The sequence below is a fragment of the Pongo abelii genome, chromosome X, assembly GCF_028885655.2.
Source record: "Pongo abelii isolate AG06213 chromosome X, NHGRI_mPonAbe1-v2.0_pri, whole genome shotgun sequence".
NCBI lineage: Eukaryota > Metazoa > Chordata > Mammalia > Primates > Hominidae > Pongo > Pongo abelii.
Genome location: NC_072008.2, coordinates 100,642,073 through 100,664,705, shown reverse-complemented (window position 1 = coordinate 100,664,705; position 22,633 = coordinate 100,642,073). Strand labels below are relative to the sequence as shown.

Genomic DNA, 22,633 nt, shown 5'->3' with positions numbered 1-22,633 from the left:
TTTCTACTCTAGAATCCTGATTGATTCAGTTTTTTAAATTTTCATTTCAGTAGCATTTAGGGTACAATGTTTTTGTTGTTATTGTTTTTGTTGTTGTTGTTGTTGTTACAGAAATGAGTTATATGATGGTGGATTCTGAGATTTTACTGCATCTGTCACCCAAGTGGAGTACATTTTACTTAATATGTGGTTTTTATTTCTAGCCTCCCTTATTTCCTCCCTCTTCTTGGTCTTTAAAGTTTGTTATATCGCTCTGTAATTTTTTTTCATATTCATAGCTAGGCTCCCACTTATAAGTAAAAACATTCAGTTTTTTTTGTTTGTTTTTCACTCCCGTGTTATTTCACTTAGAATAATGGACTCCAGCCCCATCCAAGTTGCTGCAAAAGACTTTTTTTATGGTTGAGTAGTACTCCATATGTGTATATAGCACATTTCATTCATCCACTCATTAGTCCATAGGCACTTAGATTGGTTTCACATCTTTTCAATTGTGAATTGTGTTGCTCTAAACATACTTGTGTAGGTGTCTTTTTCATATAATGACTTCTTTTTGAGGGGTAGATTCCTAGTAGAGGAATTGCTGGATCAAATAGTAGATCTATTTTTACCTCTCTAAAGAATCTCCATACTGTTTTCCATAGAGGCTGTAGTAATTTACATCCCCACCAGCAGTGTATAAGCATTTTCTTTTCCCAACATCTATGCCAACATCTATTGGTTTTTGACTTCTTAAAAATGATTCTTCTTCTAGGAGTAAAGGGGTATCTCACTGTGGTCTTAATGTGCATTTTCTGGATGATTAGTGATGGGCATTTTTTCATAAATATCTATTTTTGACCTTTGCCCACTTTGTGATGACAATTTTTTGTTGTTTTTGTTTTTTTTTCTGATTTGATTGAGTTATTTTTAGATTCTGGATACTAGTCCTTGGTCAGACGCATCATTTACAAATTTTTTTTTTTCCTATTCTGTGGGTTGTCTGTTTGCTGAGTATTTCTTTGGCTCTTCAGAAGATTTTTAGTTTAAATAAGTCCCATTTATTTATTTTTGTTTCTGTTGCATTTCCTTTTGGGGTCTTAGCCATATATTCTTAGCCTGGGCTAATATCTAGTAGAGACTTTTCAATGTTGTCTTCCAGAATTTTTATAGTTTCAGGTCTTATATTTAAGTCTTTGATCCATGTTGGATGATTTTATGTATGGTAAGAGATAGGAATCCAGTTTCATTCTTCTACATGTGGCTTGCTAGTTTTTCCACCATCGTTTATTAAAATAGGGTGTACATTTTCCAATTTATGTTTCTGTATGCTTTTATCAAGTTGATTGTACATATTTGGCTATATTTTTCAGTCTTTATTCTATCCCATTGGTCTACATGCCCACTTTTATATCAGTACTATGCAGTTTTGGTAAGTATTGTCTTGTAATATTATTTGACATCAGGTAATGTAATGCCTCCAGTTTTTTTTTTTTTTTTTTTGCTTAGGATTAATTTGGCAATTTGGGCTCATTTTTTCCATATAAACTTTAGGATTGTTTCTCCATAAAACATGATATTGGTATTTTGATGGTAATTGCATTCAATCTGTAGATTGCTTTGGGCAGTGTGGCTATTTTCACAACATTGATTCTTCAACCCCATGATCATAGGGTGTGTTTTCATTAGTTTGTGTCATTTATGATTTCTTTCAGCAGTGTTTTGTAGTTGTTTTTGTGGAGATCTTTCACCTTCTTGGTTAAGTATATTCCTAGGTTTTTTTTTTCGTTTGTTTGTTTTTGTTTTCTTGAAGCTATTTTAAAAGGAAATGAGTTCTTGATTCAATTATCTGCTTGGTAATTGTTGGTGTATAGCAGTGCTTCTGATTTGTGTACATTGATTTTGTAACCTGAGACTTTACTGAATTTATGTATCAAATCTAGGAGTCTTTTGAAAAAAAATTACAATTTTATAGGTATACAATTATATTATCTGCATACAGCAATAGCTCAACTTTCTCTTTTCCAATTTGGATGCCCTTTTATTATTTTTTCTTGACTAATTGCTCCAGCTGTGACTTCCAGAACGATGTTAAATAGAAGTGTTGAAAGTGGGCATTCTTGTCTAGTTCTTTTCTCCGGGCTATGCTTTTCTTAGAGTTTCCTCAAAGCAGCTATTTTAATTTATCTGTCTGAAGGTTCTCTTATCTCTGTTTCTCCAACGTTGTTCCCTGGTGCCTTATTTATTTCCTTTTCTGAGGTCATGTTTCTTTGCATGGTCTTGAAGCTTGCAGATGTTCATTAATGTCTAGGCATGGATGAATTAAGAAATTTTGTAGTCTTCATGGTCTGAGCTTGTTTGTGCCTGTCCTTCTTGAAGAGGCTTTCCAGGTCTTCAAAGGAACTTGAGCCCTAAGCCCAATAACGCTGTGGTTTTTAAAGACTCATGGAGGTACCACCTTGATCATCTTGGATGTAATCCAGAAGAATTCTCTATGTTACCAGGCAGGGAAATCTTGTCCTTTTCGCTTTCTTTATCCAAAACAGAGTCTCTCTCTGTGCTGAGTCACCTGGAACTGGGGGTGTGGTAATACAAACACCCCTGTGGCCACCACCACTGGGACTGCACTGGGTCAGACCTGAAGCCAGCGCAGCACTAGGTCTTACCCAAGGCCTATAATCACTATCTGACTCACCTAAGGAGTATATCCACTACCTGACTGCCAGCTATGTTCTCTCAAGACCCTAGGGTTCTACAATCAACTGGTGTTGAAGCCAGCTAGGTTGTGTCCTTCCCTCCAGGGTGGCAAGTTCCCTCAGATCCTGGACAGGTCCAGAGATACTGTCTGGGACCCAATGATTGGAGTCACAAATCTTAGAAATTTACCTGATGTTCTATTCTACCATGGCGAAGCTGGCATTAAAACCACAATATCAAGTTCTTCCCACCCTTTTCTCCCCTTTCCACATGGAGAGTAGCTTCTCCCTATGGCCACCACAACCACTAACCCATGAAGGCTTCTGACAGTCCACCGCCAATGTTCACTTAAACCCCAAGGGCTTTTTAGTCAGTGTGTTGTGAATGCTGCCAGGCCTGGGTCTCACCCTTCAGGGAAGTGGGCTCCCCTCTGGCCCAGGGAAGGTCCATAAATGATGTTCATGAGGCTAGGCCTGGACACAGGAACCCCAAGATCCTGCTTGTTGCTCTACCACACTGTGGTCAAGCTAGTATTTAAGGTGCAAGACAAAGTCCCCTTTATTTTTCCCACTGCTTTTCTCAAAAAGAAGGAATCTTTCACCATAGCCATCACAGCTGGGAATATGCTGAGTCACACCTGAAGTCAGCATGTCTCAGAGCCCAGGGTCCATGGCATACTACCTGGGCATCATTGCTGATTATTCTGCTCTCAAGGGCTCTTTAGTCAGAAGGCGATAAATTCTGCCAGGACTGGGTCTTTGTCTTCAAGGCAGCAGGTTCCCTTTAGAACCAGGATGTGTCTAGAAATGTCATCTATGAGCTAGGGCCTGGAATGTGGGCCTCAGGAATTTAACTTGTGCCCTATCCTACTGTGGCTGAGCTGGTATCCAAGATGCAAGAAAAAGTCCTTTTTATTCTTCAGTTTCCTCTCCTTAAGGAGAAGGAAGGAGTCACCTTCATTGCTGTGATCTGCACTTCCTGGTGTTGAGGGAGATGTGGCACAAGCACTCTGTTAGATACCCTGACTCATGTCTCCCTAGGTTACATGTAACCCTAGTCCTCTGGCTCTAAGCCAAGCATATCACTAGGAATTGCAGTCCTTGTGTCCTAGACTGCCTTTCAATTTAACCTGGAACCCCAGAGCACTTTTGTCTGCTATGGTAAGGCTAGTGGAAAAACCCAAATTCTGACCACTGGAATGGGTTATTCCCCTCTTGCCAGGGCCGTTCCAAATGCTCCCTCTGTGCACAGGTGCAGGCTGATCCAAGCACGGCTTTGCTCTCTGCTATGACAGGGATGCTCTAAGTTCAATGTGAAGTTCCCCCAGTCACTGCACTTTCCCACTTGCAAGTGCACAAACTCTCTATGCTGCATAGCCTCTGCTGGGACATGGGGAGGGATGACATCAAGGATTCAAGATTTTCTTTCTGACCCTTTCCAATGTCTCTTTCAGTGATGTGAAGTTAACAATATGTGTTTTAATTGCTTACCTGATTTTTGCTTCTTGTGATAGTGCTTTTCTATGTGCAGATAATTTTTAAAATGTGGTGTTCCTGCAGGAAGGACAAATAGCATGGGCTTCTGTTCTACCAACTTGTTCCACCCCAAAAGTGTTTTTTAAGAAACTATGATAAACAATTCTGCCACACTTGCAGAACACATTTATAATTATATACACAGCACATAGATATAAATATCATAATAGTTATCAATTTTTACATACCCTATATAAATATATGTCAATACAGATGTGGATATGGCTATAGATATTGTTAGATCTATTTTGGGGGGAATCCTGGTCTTCAGCAATATATTGTTGTTTCAGCTACCAAAATACTAATAACTGTAAACTAATTTAAATATTCGAAGCACCTGCTAATATTAGTAACTATTCACAATTCAAATGATCCTTTTAATGTATTCAGAAATGATGCGACCAATCTGAAATATTGCAGTTTCATGAAGTCATTGAAATTTTAAGATAAGCAGTATAGCTATAAGAAAATATTGCTTTAATAAAAGTAAGCATAAATGAAGCAATTATTTGAACTAAAATAGAAATTGTTTTCAATATTCACCATTACTATTTTAAGATTTTATATTTTGCACTTTATGAACCTAAGTTTAAGCTGGTATGCTGAATTTCAGTGTAAGACAAACAGGTTATTTTCTGCTTAATTTTTACATGCTCACTTCTGCCTTTTGCAGATTTAACATGATTGATTGTACTAGTTAGTAATGTAGATCAGAATGCAAGTATTTAAAACAAGTAGTTACTGCACTAATGCTTTTTGGACCACTAGTTTGCAAATTAACTGACTTTTAAGTTAGCTCGCTCACTATGTATCAAGTTACATTGCAATAGACTTCTAATTTATCTTGTTGTTCTATGTAAAAGGCAGTGGTATATTAAGATGCAAAAGTCAACAATTCATGCATAGAATGGATACAGCTTCTTTCATTGCAGCAAGAATGTCCACATTCTGCTTCCATTAGTGAGTGTACTCTGATGCTGATTTAGACACAGCACTGTCAGAAATTGGGGTCAGGAGCTTTCTGAGCTCAGAGATAAGAGACTCCTTTAATACCATATTCTAAATTACTTTTCTTCCTGAACATCCTCAGGCCACCACTGAAGGACCTGTATCTGGAAGTATAAAAGCATTACATGTAGCAAGTTTAATGATGGCAGTGACTGGATTGCATCACTAGCAATTTTAAGATTAGAATTGCTGGAGGAGTAAATGATGAATAAATAAAATAAAGTTAATTAAAGATAGGTAAATCTAATTGATCTTCATTGTGTAGGAAGTAAAAGCTACAGGAAGCTGATATGTGGGGAAAAATAAAAGAGGTTTTAATAGACTGGAGGTTTTTACAAAATCAGAGGACAGATACAATGGTAATAGTAAAGTTAGCAATCTGTAAATGTAGGTGAGACCACGGGGAACGATAGTTGAGGTGGGGTGAAAATCGACATGTCCATCAAAGTCAGCTGGCACAATGAAGGGGTTTGAGACAGAGACGTCAAAGTCTGGTAAATAAAAGCATAATTTAAAAATTCACTGGCTGTATCATCATCAGTGCTGACAACTATAAATAAGGCAATTACTTGAATACTCTATTGATGTTGGAATACATTTTAAAAATTGGTTAGCAAAGGAGTGTCTTTGAATGTAAACCCCTCGAGTAAATTAAACTAATAATTTTAGGTAGTTTACCATGTCTTGTATATTTAATTGCATTTCCTATCCTAAGAACCTTAAGATTTTTATCAAATCTCCAAAAATTGTTTGACTTAAAATTGCAAGATGTATATTAAAGAGGTTGTTGGCCCCAATCAAATGTTGCATTACAGCAATTTGTTAAAATACATAAAACTATTAAAATTAAAAAATTAGTATACATATCTACAGAATAACACAAAATACCTATAAATTTTAAGAATGTTTTCTGATTCAGCACTTTGTCTGGATCACTGTGAATTTTGTTGTGTCTTGATTTCAACTCTCAGAAAAATTGGGAAACAGTAATGAACTATTTAAAAAGCACTGAACTGTGTGTCTGAGAACTATGTTCTAGTCCCACGTTCTATTTTGTCTTCTCACAGAATAACTAAGATTATCTCCCTGAAGTTCAGTTTCATCATCTGCAAGATGAAGCAATTGAACACACGGGGTAATTTCTGACATTCTATAACTCAAAATTTCTCTTGAGGACATGCCTTATTCATTCCTCTTTTTCCACTTGTTTTTATTTAGATATCTTCTCCCCCAATGCCATAGTCCATGCAACCACAAACATCGTTGCCAAATGTTCTCCACCATGGTATTTTATGTTCAAAAGTGTTGCCTCTTCCTCTTTTTCAATGACCAGGGAATGGGGATATGGAGAATGGTATTTCTTTAGGATCACGTGTCTGTCCTAGAATCCCTCAAATCAGAGCATATAGATAAGTGCCTTGTCATAACATGAACCCTTTAAGGAAATGCTTTTTACTCATATCTTACATTATTTGGCCAATATAAATTATTAACTGCCTTTTACACAGGCAAATTTCAGGAACTGCTTTCCATTCCATTTGAAGACTGAACAAACAATCTGCTTTTATTTTGTGATTCAATGCATTTATTACCAAAGAGAAATAGAAGAAGCCTTTATTGTCACACCAACAGAAACTGGGAAGGTACCCTGCATGATAAGATGTCTCAGCAGTGAGCCATATGTTTCTCTTAATAGACAGGGAGATAATAAGAAGCCCTTACCATAACTGTTTCTGTCAGGATAGAAACAACCACAAAACCCTCTAGATCAGAGGCTTACAGTATCTAAGAATTTAAGGAAGGCATAAGATACCTCTTAATAATGTAGGGGTTAAAGTAAATATCTGGACTGAAACATGGGCCATTTTTTTTTTTTCAGCCAATGGCTCAAATTTTTAGTTTAACCACAACAGAGCTTATATGAAATCATACATTGAATATTACACAAAAGTTAGCTTCAGTAGAAAGAATACAGAAATTTAAGAAAAAACAGATTTTAAAAGTAAACAGTAATGTTGAAGGAAATTAGAAGATACAGGGATTACTCAGTAATTCACAAAAAAAATTTATTTAAAAAGGTAGTTGTAGTAAGAGATAATAATGGTCAATGAAGATATCCACATTTAGAAATAAAAGCTAGAATATTTTAAGTGACATTTGGGTAAAAATTATTTTTTTTCTGTTTATACTTTTTCTAATTCTTTTTAAACAGAGGAAAAAAACACTTGAAATCCAATTTTATGTGTAAGTATGGGCTACTTGAAGGCTAGAATCATGCCTTGTTTATCAACGTATACTAGCATATAGACATTTAAAATGTGTCTTAAGTACATAAACGAAAGAAGGAAGGAACAAAGGAAAGTGATAATTTCTGAAAGATTACTTGGAACGTACACTGGTATTCATTGATTAATTGATAAGGCAATTAGTGGAATAAAAAATATTAGTAAAAAAATTGTTGAAATACACATGAAATCACAGGATGCCAGTACTTACTACTTTTAACAAAAGTGGCATGATTATATAAGATGTAAACATTAGGGGCTATTGGGTAAAAAAATATATGAGAAGTCTATCTTTGTAACTTTTCTGCATATCTAAAATTATTCCAAAATAAAAATTTAATATTAAAAAAGTTAAGCTTGAGATATTCTTTGCCTTAAAATGTTTACAAATTTGCACTGAAGACACACCATAGGGTAAATAATAATATTTTAATATCTAGGTCATCGTCACTTTCCATAATTGTGTTGAACTCTAAAAGTGACTTGAGAAGTAATCTTAGCAATCAATGGGAAAATCTACAGTTGTTCTGTGACCTCTAAAATGCTTCTTTGTGGGAGCTGGGACAGTTAGCCAACTAGATGCAGCCAGGTGGAACAACTGCCACCAAGGGACTGACTGGTGCTCTCCTAAAAGATCTTCAGAGGGAAGGTCCTGAGAATGGACAGGGGGAAGACAAGGAAGCTGCACTAATGGGAGATGAAACTGAAAATCCTACACAGGCAGAAATGCACCAGGGCATGTTTCTGGTCCCCAATGACTCTGGAGGAACAGGTGAGTTGAACTGGCAAGGGGCAACCCACTCTCACCACAAGCCTCTGGAATCCCTGCAGAAGGAGACTTCTTCACCACCATGGACTCTTGAGTTGGCAGGGAGAGCTGCTTAGAGAAGGGGTATGGGCAGCACTTAAAATCTGGTGCAGGACACAGAGGGTTTGGTGCAGGCATGTCTGCAGTGGAGCAAGGGAAGGGGCACTCACTCCCCTAGGTTCGACTTGCATCCACAGAACACTCTAGCCCTAGCAGAACTTTAAGACTTGAACTCTACAGGGCAGTCTTTCCCATCAGACGAGCCTAGTCCAAAATGAGCACCTTTGGGTGGCTGGCCTCTCCCAGGGCCCCAGCCTAGCCATGCCTGCTTGAAGTGCAGCCTTGGGTTCCCTGGGGGATTACATCATAGCTGCTGCACTGGCAGGACATGCCTGACAGGTACAGAGTTCCAGCAAAGAAGCCACTGTGGACATGCAACAGCCTCCCCACTTCCTCCCCCTACTGCACCTTCCCCCAGGCCCAAGACCACCCCAATATTGCATTGCTGGTGCACATGTACATGAATGGATCTTGCCTTCTCTGCCATGCCAGCGTGCATGTGTGTCTGCACCCTGCCCTGCCACTACTGTCAGTGTGAGTACACTGTGTCCCCCCTCCCCCTGCCATACCAACAGTGCAGTCAACCTTGATGGCAACACAGCCCACCAGCACTGCTTGTGCCAGTGTCCCACACCTGTGTCAACACTGCCACCGGAGTGAAACTAGACACAAAAAACAGCAAATCTTCTGACACCCTGAGTAGCCACCTTTTCCTGCATGAATGGACACACAGGATGCACACAGTTCTGTGCCTGCCAGTGCCCCACCCCCGTACTAATACCACTACCAGTGAAAATGCACACACAGTCACCAGCAGAGGCCCCTCTCCTTCAAGCTGTGCTGCCTCCACCACTTCTCCATGCCCACATGGAAGCTGGCATCCCCCAGCAGCCTGGCACTCACTAGCACCCTGCCTCAGCTGATTAACGTGCACCCCATTGTGCTGCTGCTGCCACTTCTGCTGCCACTCACACATGTGAACAATGATGGATTCCACCGCCACTGCTCTGTGAAATGCTTTGGCTGGCATCACACATCAGAGTGTTATGACCAATTGTCTAGGAGCACCTTGGCTCTCCCTAGTGCAGTGGGTTCTTTACCTCCAGGAGCCAGATAACAAAGTCAAGGCCTGATACAAGTCCTCCGGAGTTAGAGTGCAAAGTTCAGGAGTTGTGAGCTGAGCCTTGGCCCCATAAAATATTCCAGAAATGAAGCCAGTCAACTGAACACACTTCATACCACAATCCAATCATTAAGGTAATAAAATAGAATACTTTTTAATCCAAAAGACAGCACTTCACAGATTGAAATAAACATCAATCCACAAAGAAGAGAAAGAACCGGCACAAAAATTCTGATAACTCAAATAACCAGAGTTGCATCTTTTCTCTGAACAACTGCACTAGCCCTCCAGAAAAGGTTCTAAAACAAGCTGAGATGGCTGAAATTACAGAAATATAATTCAGAATAGAGATAGGAAGAAAGATCATTGAGCTACAGGATTACATTGCAACCCAATTGAAGGAAGCTATGAATCATAATAAAACTAAATTGATGATTCACTGGTGTCCCTGGAAGAGATGGGGAGAAGCAACTTGGAAACCACATTTCAGAATATCATCCATGAGAACTTTCCCAACTTAGCTAGAGAGGCCAAGACTCAAATTCAGGAAATGCAGAGAACCCTTGCAAGATGCTTTCCATGAATGTGATCCACAAGACACATAATCATTAGATTCTCCAAGATGGAAATGAAAGAAAAAATGTTAAAGTGACTTGGGAGGAAGGTCAGGTCACCTACATAGGGAAACTCATCAGACTAACAGCAGACCTTTCAGCAGAAATCCTACAAGCTAGAAGGGATTGGGGGCCAATATTTAACATTTTTAAAGAAAAGATGTTCTAACTCAGAATTTCACATCCAGCCAAATTAAGCTTCATAAGTGAAGGAGAAATAAGACCCTTTTCAGACAAACAATTGCTGAGGAAATTTGTTATCACCAGACCTGCCTTACAGGAGCTCCTGGAAAAAGCATTAAATATGGAAATTAAAAACCATTACTAGACACTAAAGAAACACATTTATGTACACAGATCAGTGACAGCAACCACAAATAAGCAACCACACAAACAAATCTGAATAATAACGAGCTAATATAATTAAGACAGGATCAAATCTATACATATCAATACTAACCTTAAATGTAAACAGGCTAAATGTCCCAATTAAAAGGTACAGAGTGGCAAGTTAGATAAAGAAGCAATGCCCAATGTTATGCTGTCTTTAAAATACCTATCTTCCATGCAAAGACAACCATTGGCACAAAATAAAGAGGTGGATAATTACCTACCAAGCAAATGAAAAACTGAAATAAACAAAGGTTGCAATTCTAATTTCAAAGGAAACAGACTTTAAATCAACAAAGATCTTCGTAGACAAAGAAAGGCATTACATCATGGTAAAGGGTTTAATTCAACAAGAAGACCTAACCATCCTAAATATATATGCACCCAACATAATAGCACAAAGAGTTATAAAGAAAATTTTAGAGACTTTCAAAGACACTTAGACTCCCCTACAATAACTGTAAGAGTCTTTAACACCTCACTGACCATATTAGACAGATTATTGAGGCAGAAAGTTAAAAAGAAATTCAGGACCTGATCTCAACACTGAATCAAATGGAACTGATAGACATCTACATAACTCTCCACTCAAAAGCAACATAATCTACATTCTTCTGATTGTCACATGGCATATACTTTACTACTGACCACACAATAAGACTTAAAACAATTCTCAGCAAATGCAAAAAAACTGAAATTATACCAACCTCTCTGTTAGAACACAGTGCAGTAAAATTAGAAATTAAGAGAAAAGAAATAGCTCAAAACCATAATATTTCATGGAAATTAAATAACCTGATCCTGAAAGATTTCGGAGTAAATAATGTAATAAAGGCAAAAATCAAGGAGTTCTTTGAAACTAATGAAAACAAAGAAACAACATACCAAATATCTGGGACACAACTAAGGCAATGCTAAGAAGGAAATTCATATCACTAAATGCCCAAATCAAAAAGTTAGAATGATTTCAAGTTAAAAAACTAACATCATAACTAAAAGAACTAGAGAATCAAAAGCAAATTAACCCCAAAGCTAGCAGTAGAGAAGAAATAACCAAAATCAAAGCTGAACTGAAGTAGATTGATACACAAAAACAATTCAAAAGATCAACAATCCAGGAATTGGTTTTTAAAAAATAAATAAATAAATAAAAATGTAGACAGACTACTAGTCAGACTAATAAAAAGAAAAGTGAGAAGTTCCAACTAAACACAAATAGAAATGAAAAAGGGAATATTGCCACTGACTCTGAAAAATACAAATAACCAACATATAATATCACTAAAACATCTCTGCACACAAACTGGAAAACATAGAAGAAATTATTAAATTCCTAGAAACATGTTCCCTCTCAACACTTAACCAGGAAAAAATTGAATTTCTGAACAGACTGATAACCAGCTTTTAAATTGAATCGTAATAAATAGCCCACCAACCAAAAAAGCCTAGAAACAGATGGATTATCAGCTACATTCAACCAAATGTACAAAAAAGAACTGGCACTATTCCTACTGAAGCTATTTCAAAAACAAACAAACAAAAAAAATGGAAGGGAATGGCCTTCTTTCTAACTCATTCTATGAGGCCAGCATTAACCTGATACCAAAACGTGGTGGAAACACACGCAAAAAACAAAACAAAACAAAAAACAACTTCTGGTCAATATTCTTGATGAACATTGACACAAGTACCCTCAACAAAATATTGGCAAACCAAATTGAACAACACATCAGAAAGCTTATTCACCAGGATCAAGTAGGCTTTATTCTCAAGATGCAAGGTTGGTTCAACATATGCAAATCAATAAATGTGACTCATCACATAAACAGAAGAACATAAACAGGACTAATGACATTTTTGTCATAAACAGAACTAATAACAAAAACTACGTGATTATCTCAATAGATACAGAAAGGCTTTTGATAAAATTTAACACCACTTCATGTTAAAAACTCCTAATAAACTAGGTGTTGAAGGAACACACTTCAAAATAATAAGAACCATCTATGGCAAACCTACAGCCAACATCATACTGAATGAGCCAAAGATGGAAGCATTCCACTTGAAAACCAGCACAAGACAAGGATGCACTCTTGCACCACTCTTATTCAACATAATATTGGAAGTCCTGGCCAGAAAAACTAGACAAGAGGGGAAAAAAAGGAGCATCTAAATAGAAAGAAAAAAAGTCAAACTATCCCCGTTTGCAGATGATATGATTCCATATCTAGAAATCTCCACAGTCTTGATGCAAAAGCTCCTTAAGCTAATAAACAACTTCAGCAAAGTCTCAGGATACAAAATTAACGTACAAAAATCACCATTATTCCTATACACTACAAAAGTCAAATCAAGAGCCAAATCTGAAACACAATCCCATTCATAATTGCCACAAAAAGAATAAAATACCTAGGAATACAACAAAACAGAAAGGTGAAATGTCACTACAAGGAGAACTACAAAACACTGCTCAAATAAATCAGAGATGACACAAACAAATGGAAAAACATTCTATGCTCATGGATAGGAAGAATCAATGTCATTAAAATGGCCATACTGCCCAAATACATTTACAGATTCAATGCTATTCTTATTAAACTACCAACAACATGCTTCACAGAACTATATAAAGAAAAACTATTTTAAAATTAATATGAAACCAAAAAAGAGCTCAAATAGCCAAGGCAGTCCTAAGCAAAAAGAACAAAGCCGTAGACATCATGCTACCTGACTTCAAACTATACTACAGGACTACAGTGAAAAACAACAACAAAAAACAGCATGATACTGGTACAAAAACAGACACATAGACCAACGGAATAGAATAGAGAGCCCAGAAACAAGTCCACACACCTACAAACATCTGATCTTTGAAGAAGCTGTCAAAATAACTGACTAGCCATATGTAGAAGATTAAAACTAGACCCCTTCCTTACATCATATATAAAAATAAATTCAAGCTTGATTAAAAACTTAAATGTAAAACCCAAAACTATAAACACCCTGGAAAACAATCTAAGCCATAGCATTCTGGACATAGAAATGGGCAAAGGTTTCATGACCAAGATGTCAAAAGCAATTGCACCCAGCACTTTGGGAGGCCGAGGCGGGCGGATCACGAGGTCAGGAGTTCGAGACCATCCTGGCTAACACGGTGAAACCCCGTCTCTACTAAAAATGCAAAAAAAAATTAGCCAGGCGAGGTGGCGGGCACCTGTAGTCCCAGCTACTCGGGAGGGCTGAGGCAGGAGAATGGCATGAACCAGGGGGGCAGAGCCTGCAGTGAGCCGAGATTGCACCACTGCACTCCAGCCTGGACGACAGTGAGACTCCGTCTCAAAGAAAAAAAAAGAAAAGAAAAGAAAGCAATTGCAACAAAAGCAAAAATTGACAAATGGGATTTAGTTAAGTTAAAGAGCTTATTCTCAGCAAAAGAAACTATCAGTAGAGTGATTAGGCAACCTAGAGAATGGAAGAAAGTATTTATAAACCATACAGCTGACAAAAATCTAATATCCAGCATCTATAAGGAACATAAACAAATTTACAAAAATACTCCCATTAAAAAGTGGGCAAACGACATGACACTTTTCAATGGAAGACACACATGTGAACAACAAGCACATGACAAAAGCTCAATACCACTGATCATTAGAGAAAAGCAAATTAAAACCACAATGAGATATCATTTCACAACATACAGAATGAATATTACTAAAAAGTCAAAAGATAACAGATGCTGGAGGGGCTGGGGAGAAAATGAAACACTTATACACTATCCATGGGAGTGCAAATTAGCTCAACTGTTATGGAAAGTAATGTGACAATTTCTCAAAGACCTAAAAACAGAACTACCAATTGACCCAGAAATCTCATTACTGGGTATATACCCAAAGGAAAATAAACTGTTATTTCATAAAGACACATGCATATATTTGTTCATTGAAGCACTGTTTACAATAGCAAAGACATGAAATACCTATCAATGGTAGACTGAAAAAAAAAAAGTCATACATATACCCCATGAAATACTATGCAGCCATTAAAAAGAATGAGATGATGCCCTTTCCAGGTACATGAATGCAGCTGGAGGCCATTATCCTTAGGAAACTAATACAGGAACAGATAACCAAATACTGCATGTTTTCACTTACAAGTGGGAGCTAAATGATGAGAACACATGGACACATAAAGAGGTACAAAACATACTGGGGCCTACCAGAGGGTGGAGGGTAGAGGAGGGAAAGGATCAGGAAAAATAACTAGCGGGTACTCAGCTTAATACCTGGGGAATAAATTTATCTGTAGAAAAAACCTCCATGACACAAGTTTGCCAATATAACAAACTTGCAAATGTACCCTTGAAGTTAAAAAAAGTTTTGTCAAAACATAAGAAACTTTTATCAATTACAAATGTATATAAAAAGAAAATTTCACTGTTATTTAAAACATTAGAAACACTGAGAATTGAAGTGTTTTATATCTTTACAAGAAAACACTCAAGAGTAGTTTCTATTGTACTTGTCTCCTTCTTATTTTATGACTAGTAATAAAGAGAAAGCATCCTTCCTCTATTCTGGAAAATTGTCTGGTCCTTTATAAGTTTGGATAACCTCCCATCATTTTATCTTTTGTGTTATCAGTGTTGTAAAACCTTTCTGAGAGTCCCTTTAATGTGAAGGCTTTGATTGGTGTAACTTTCTCTGGGTTATCTTCATCCTTTTTCTTTTGTCACAACTTTCCTCACTTATGTGGATAAATTTCCCTTCATTAATTTCCTCTGGCTGCACAGGTAGACTCTCTCAGGCAGTGACAGTGTTAACCCTCCCATGGGTAGCTATTTCTTCTATACTTCCATTTATGTTTGTTTCTAATTTTACTTTCAGTATTATCACCTCTTGTTTCTTTGCTATACTTTCATCTTTATTAGGTGATTCCTTATTTTAATTATTTTTGAAAAATGTCAAAAGGGTTTATTACTAGGAGACAGAAGCAAACAAAACTACATGCTTTGCTGCTATGCATTAACTGAATAACACATGCAGTGAATAGTCATGGACAGACTTTAAAGGAGTGATGTGATTGATCGCTGGTCAAAATATACCCAGTATTTACGTAGTGATTTGTAAACTAAAATGCTAGCTGAAAAGTTTGTGCTTTACACTATTGCTCATAATTAATATGTCATAGTAACACAAGAAACTTGTACAATAATTTGCATACAAGCATTATTGACAATAACTAATTGTGGAAAAATTCAGAATGTCCATCGACTGATTAATCGGTATACAAAATGGGCTATCTTTATACAATGAAGCATTATTTGACAATAAAGTAATGAACTACTGATACTTGTTGCAACATGGATGGATTTTAAAAACATTGTGTTGGCTGGGCGTGGTGGCTCATGCCTGTAATCCCAGCACTTTGGGAGGCCAAGACGGGCGGATCACGAGGTCAGGAGATTGAGACCATCCTGGCCAACATGGTGAAACCCCATCTCTACTAAAAATACAAAAAATTAGCCAGGCGTGGTGGCGGGCACCTGTAGTCCCAGCTACTCAGGAGGCTGAGGCAGGAGAATGGCATGAACCCAGGAGGTGGAACTTGCAGTGAGCTGAAATCACACCACTGCACTCCAGCCTGGGTGACAGAACGAGACTCTGTCTCAAAAAAAAAAAAAAAAAAAAAACCAACCAACCAACAAACAAACAAACAAAAAATTGTGTTAAGTGAATAAAGCCAGTTACAAAAAACCCACATGTCATAATATGCCATTTATATGAAATGTCAAGAGTGGGCAAATCCATAGAGACAGAAAATAGATTCATGATTACCTAAGGTTGAAAGGGTTAGGGGGAATAAGGAGTGACTGCTAATGGGTACAGAGTTTTTTTTTTTAGATTGATAAGAATATTCTAAAATTAGTAGTGATGGTTATACACTCTGAGTATACTAAAATTATTGAATCATACATTTTAAGTTGGTAAATTTATGGCATATGAATTATATTTCAATAAAGCTACACATGCAGACACATGAAGAAACATGTGTACATGCACACACACAGTCCAAAGTCTCATCTAAGACAAGACCAGTCCCTTTCACCTATGAGCCTGTAAAAATCAAAAGCAAGTTAATTACTTCCTAGATACAACAGGGGTAAAGGCATTGGGTAAACATACCCATTCCAAATGGGAGAAATTGGTCAAAATGAAGCAGCTACAGGCCCCATGCAAGTCCAAAATCCAATGTAAAAAATCAAATCTTAAAGCTCTGAAATAATCTCCTTTGACTCCATGTCTCACATCCAGGTCATGTTGATGCAAGTGATAGGCTCCCACAGCCTTGGGAAGCTCCACTCTTGTGGCTTTGCAGGGGACACACCCCCATGGCTGCTTTCACAGGCTGGCATTGAGCATCTGTGGCTTTTCCACATGGTGCAAGCTGTCAGTGGATCTACCATTCTGGGGTCTGGAGGACAGTGGTCCTCTTATCACAGATCTATTGGGCAGTGCCCCAGAGGGGACTCTGTGTGGGAGCTCCAACCCCACATTTCCCTTGTGTGTTGCCCTGGCAGAGGTTTTCCATGAGGGCTTTGACCCTGCAGCAGACTTCTGCCTGGACACCAGGCATTTCCATTCATCCTCTGAAATTTAGGCAGATCCCAAAATTGAGGTTCCCAAACCTCAATTTTTGACTTTTGTGCACCTGCAGGCCCACCCTGTGGAAGCTGCAAAGGCTTGGGGCTTGCAACTTCTGAAGCAATGGTCTGAGCTCTATGTTGGCCCCCTTTAGCCACGGCTGGGATACAGGGCACCAATCCTGAGACTGTACAAAGCAGCAAGGCCCTAGGCCCAGCCCACAAAACCATTTTTTCCTTCTAAGCCTCTGGGCTTGTGACAGGAGGGGCTGCTGTGAAGACCCCTGACATGCCCTGGAGACATTTTCCCCATTGTCTTGGTGATTAACATTTCATTCCTCATTACTTATGCAAATTTCTGCAGGCAGCTTGAATTTCCCCCCAGAAAATTGGTTTTTCTTTTTTATCACATTACCGGGCTGCAAATTTTCCAAACTTTTATGTTCTCCTTTCTTTTTAAATCTAAGTTTCAATTCAAAACCATATCTTTGTGAATACATAAAACTGAATGCTTTCAACTTTACCTAAGTTACTTCTTGAAGGCTTTGCTGCTTAGAATTTTCCTCTGCCAGATGCCCTAAATTATCTCTCTCAAGTTCAAAGTTCCATAAATCTCTAGGGAAGGGGCAAAATGCCACCAGTCTCTTTGCTAAAACATAGCAAGAGCCACCTTTGCTCCAGTTACCAACAAGTTTCTCATCTTCATCTGAGACCACCTCAGCCTGGACTTTATTGTCTATATCACTATCAATATTTTGGTCAAAGCCATTTAACAAGTCTGTAGGAGGTTCCAAACTTTCCCACATATTCCTGTCTACTTCTGAGCCCTCTGAATTCTTCTAACCTCTGCCTGTTACCCAGTTCCAAAGTTGCTTTCACATTTTTGGGTATCTTTACAGCAGCACCACACTCTACTGGTACCAATTTACTGTATTAGTCTGTTTTCATGCTGCTAACAAAGAAATACCCAAGACTGGGTAAATTATAAAGAAAAGAGGTTTAATTGACCCACAGCTCCACAAGCTGTGAAGGCCTCACAATCATGGCGGAAGACACAGAAGGAGCAAAGTCACATCTTACATGGCAGCAAAAGAACTTGTGCAAGAGAACTCCCATTTATAAAACCATTAGATCTCATGAGACTTATTCTCTACCACAAGAACAGTATGGGGAAAGTTACCACCATTATTCAATTATCTCCACCTGGTTCCCCCCTTAACACATGGGGATTATTGCAATTCAAGGTGAGATTTGGGTGGGGACACAGCCAAACCATATCAAGGGGCATACAAAGAAAGCATCATTGAGGTCTAGAACTGAAAATCACTGAGAATTTGGAGGTATTTATCCTAGATTACATATTAGTTGGGGACCATTGGGTGTATTGTGTCTACAGCCTCATTTACCATTTGTAAGTCCAGGACTAGCCTGTATTCACCATTGCTTTTCTTTAGGGTGAGATTGGGGTGTTACAGGGTGAGCTGAAGGGGGAGTTGTCCCTGGAGGAAAGGTTGATTGAGCTAAGCAATTTTAACAAAATGTCTCAAAGTTCAAACTAAGAAGTTTGAACAAAATGTTTCTGCCCAAAAGGGTTGTAGGGCATTCTGGCATTACTAAAAATAAATGGGAAAAGTCAGCTCTCCTCCACAGGCACCACAGAGCAGGAGTAAACTTCTGCGTAATGAGCAGCCCATTTACCCTCATTACCTGACAGGACTTGGAGGAAAAGAGGTAATCACCAATAAGGTAGCTCCCATGTCCAAAAGGAAGGTTATTGTCTTACCTGCAATGTGCAAAGCAGCCCTTGGCTCCATTCCTTCAGTAGTGATATTTGATCTGGGAGCCAGCCAGAGTGTAGAGCTCCTTCAGGTTTCCAAGGATTGCAATTTTGTCCTGGGGGCCCTTCAGCCTTTAGGGAAGTCCGAATTTTAGTCATCAAGCTTCTGGCAAAGGGGGCAAGCCTTACGGGGTTTGTTTCCATTTACCCCTTTGGGGCAGTTTGCCTTCCAGTGGCCTGCCTTCCTACATTGATGGCAGTTGCCTGGGGGGGCTTTCTGAGGGCACTTGGAGAGGGCTGGTGGGGCAGCCAATAGTTGGAACTCCTGCATTTTCTTTTGCCTCTCCCTTTCCTGAGTCCTTCTTTTTTCTTCCTGGCCCCAGTTGTAAAAGATCAAGGAACTTATTTTGAAGATGTCAGGCATAGTATGGGTGTTGGGTCTCAGTGCTAGTTTCTTGAGTTTTCTCCAAATATTTGGGCTGCTTGAGTTAGACAAAGCTCCTTTAGGGCCAGTTGCTCTTCTGGTGTTTTGTTGTTTGTTTGTTTTTGTTTTTAAGATGGAGTCTTGCTCTGTCACCCAGGCTAGATGCAGTGGCACAATCTCAGCTCACTGCAAGCTCCGCCTCACAGGTTCACGCCATTCTCCTGCCTCAGCCTCCTGAGTAGCTGGGACTACAGGAGCCCGCCACCATGCCTGGCTAATTTTTTGTATTTTTAGTAGAGACGGGATTTCACCGTGTTAGCCAGGATGCTCTCGATTTCCTGACCTCGTGATCTGCTCTCCTCGGCCTCCCAAAGTGCTGGGATGACAAGCTTGAGCCACCGCGCCTGGCCTCTTCTGGTGTTTTTGAGTCTAGGTTAGTGTGTTTTACTAAAGCCTCTTGCAGCCTTTCTAGGAAAGCAGTGGGAGTTTCAAGTGGGCCTTGATCTATTAAGGCTAATTTATTATAGTTTACTGGCTTTGTTCTGCTAGCTTTTATTCACTGTATTAGAAAGAGTAACTTGTGGTTTCTTGCCCAAATATTCCCCTGGGCATTGTAATCCCAGCTGGAGCTAACCTGAGAAACTGTGGTGGCCCCCAAAGGGTAGCCACTATGGTCAGTTATGTGCATCACATTTGCAAATTACAGAGCTACCTCCATAATGGAAAGTCTCCCTCGGAAAGTGACCCAGTATGGTTGTGAGGTCCCTCCAATGAGTTTAAATGTTAAGCCCAGTTTATGGAACATTTTAATGTATTTTTCAGGGTTAACCATAAACTTTCCTAGTTCTGTTCTAGCCTGGCTCAGGTCTTGCATAGGGAATGAAGTCTGAAACCTAGTGGCCCACTTGGGTCGCCAACCTTTCGAAGGAAACATAACTTAAGGGGCTGGTGTTCTGAGGATAGCCCTGGGTAGGGATGGGAAGGCTCTAGGACTGGAAAACTTGGATATAATGTGAGTAGAAGGAGCAGTGGGGTTGGAGCTAGGTTCTGCCTTTTGCTCCTCTGGGGTTTGAGCTTTGGGCAAGCTTGATAATGGGTCTCCTAGACTAACTGGAGGAGCTTGCCTGAGTGTGACTGCTGCTGTTGGTGGATACATTTTATAAGCCTGATAAAGGTCAGGGTTGTCTTTCAGGGCCATGAAAGACTAAAAAGGAATCTGTGTCCATTTTCTTGCTGGTGGCAAAACAAATCTCACTGATGGATCATATTAAAATTTATGCTTTCATTTAGGGGCCAAGATTCCTGGTCCTGGAGCTTGTATTGAACCCAGGCTGTGTTGAAGAAAAATATTAGCCTTCTCCTTTTTAGGATTTGGGAGTCAAACTTTTCCCAGTTCTTGAGGATATATCCAAGGATATGTCCTGTCGTATGGAGATATGATTACTCATCCATGAAGCGAGAACAGAGGAAATGAAAAAGAAGGAGCCCCCTCTTATTTACCTATTATCCATGAAGAAGACATCTCCCAGTCATCCTTGGGATAAAGGATATCCTAACCTAGGTTCCACATATTATGGAGGTGTGATTATCCCACTGGATACCCTAACCTTGGTTCCACATATTATGGAGGTGTGATTATCCGCTTGAGAACAGAGTAGATACTGGAATAAGAAAAAGCCCTCTATTTATCTCTGGGATTTCAGAATAAATCCGTCTTACTGTGTACCGTGAACCTTGCCTTCCTATCAGTTATCAATGTACTCTGTTCTGTGCATGTATCCTGGACCAGCCTTCATCTCAGTCCTACAGGTAATTTGTTTTCCTGCGCCTGTGGTCTTGGGTGAGCTTATGTCTTTGTCTTCAGGACCTTGCAGTGACTTTCATCTGGAGCATCCTAGCAGTGAAATGATTCCCCATCCTTTTTTTTGTTCCTATTTTGTAGGTCCTTTTAGGTAGATGAGAACTCTGTGCCCAACCATAAAGAAAAGCCATAAAGAAGCTGGGCTCCTTTACTCCTGCATGTAGTCTTGGAGACCTTTGTGCATGTTCACAATGGCATGGAGGGAATCAGAAGAAAGTAGGAAAATTGTATCATCTTGCTGGTGAAAATGTAAAATAGTTCAGTCCCTTTAGACAACAACTTGTCATTCCATAAATAGTTAAACATACAGTTACCATAGTATTCAGCAATTCCAGTACTAAGCATATACTCAAGAAAATTTAAAACATATATGTCTACAAAAACATGTACATGAATGTTCATAGCAACATTATTCATAATAGCTAAAAGGTGCAAACAGCCCAAATATCCATTCAACTAATTCATGAATAAACCAAATGTGATCTACAAATAGACTGAAATATTATTCAACCATAAAAAGGAAGGAAGTACTGATATATGCTTTGGCATGGATGAACCTTAAGAATATTATGTTAAATGAAATTAATCATACACAAAAAAACACATAAAGTGTGATTACATTTTTTTTTCATGTGGATCCTTTCTTTATGATTATGGTAGAACTTAAAATAAATGGTAGCTGTACATGTCAATGTGAGCATTTTAAACATTTAATGGAATAACACCACAGTAATGATTAATCAAAAATAATAATTGATGAATAATAGAGCACAACACAAATAATTGGATGATAGTAATGTAAACAGTTTTTAAAAAATCCACGAAACTCAAAAATCATAAGACATAACAAGATTATATTTTAATATATAACTTTTATACAACCAAAAAATAAAACACCGTGGTAAAATAAATGAGAAGTAACATGGTATTTCATTTGCAATGCTTGATATAATGGCAACATCCTTAATCATAAATGAGCTCTTAGAAATCAGTAACAAAAAAATCTAATATTTTAATAGAAGTTAAAATAAAAATAATACAGGAAAATTAGAAAAATTTCTATTATTATTTCTATTAGAATAATTAATAAGGGTATACAAAGATGATGTAACTTAACAATAATAGATGAAAAGAAATTCCATGATACAGAAATCCATAGATACAGAATGTATATTAGTGTTTTCAAGGACTGGGAGTAGGGTATTTGGGGATTTACAGCAACAGGCATTTTTTAATTTTTTTTAATTTTAAGGGCGCTGAAAATATTCTGGAATTACATAGGGATTATTTTTTAACAAGCTAGAGAACATACTAAAAAGCTTTGAATTTTACACACTAAAATGTGAATTTTATGGCATGTATTATATCTAAATTTAAAATAAATTAAAACACAGAAAATTCAGAAATAATCTTCATTCTAAAACATGCT

General features: G+C 38.3%; 1 long non-coding RNA gene across 1 annotated transcript in view; it reads left to right on the top strand.

Annotated features, from left to right (window-relative positions):
• The window catches only part of LOC129052990 (uncharacterized), a 416,772-nt gene that overhangs the window by 185,059 nt on the left and 209,080 nt on the right, over positions 1 to 22,633 (top strand). The gene's annotated exons all lie outside the window — the stretch shown is intronic.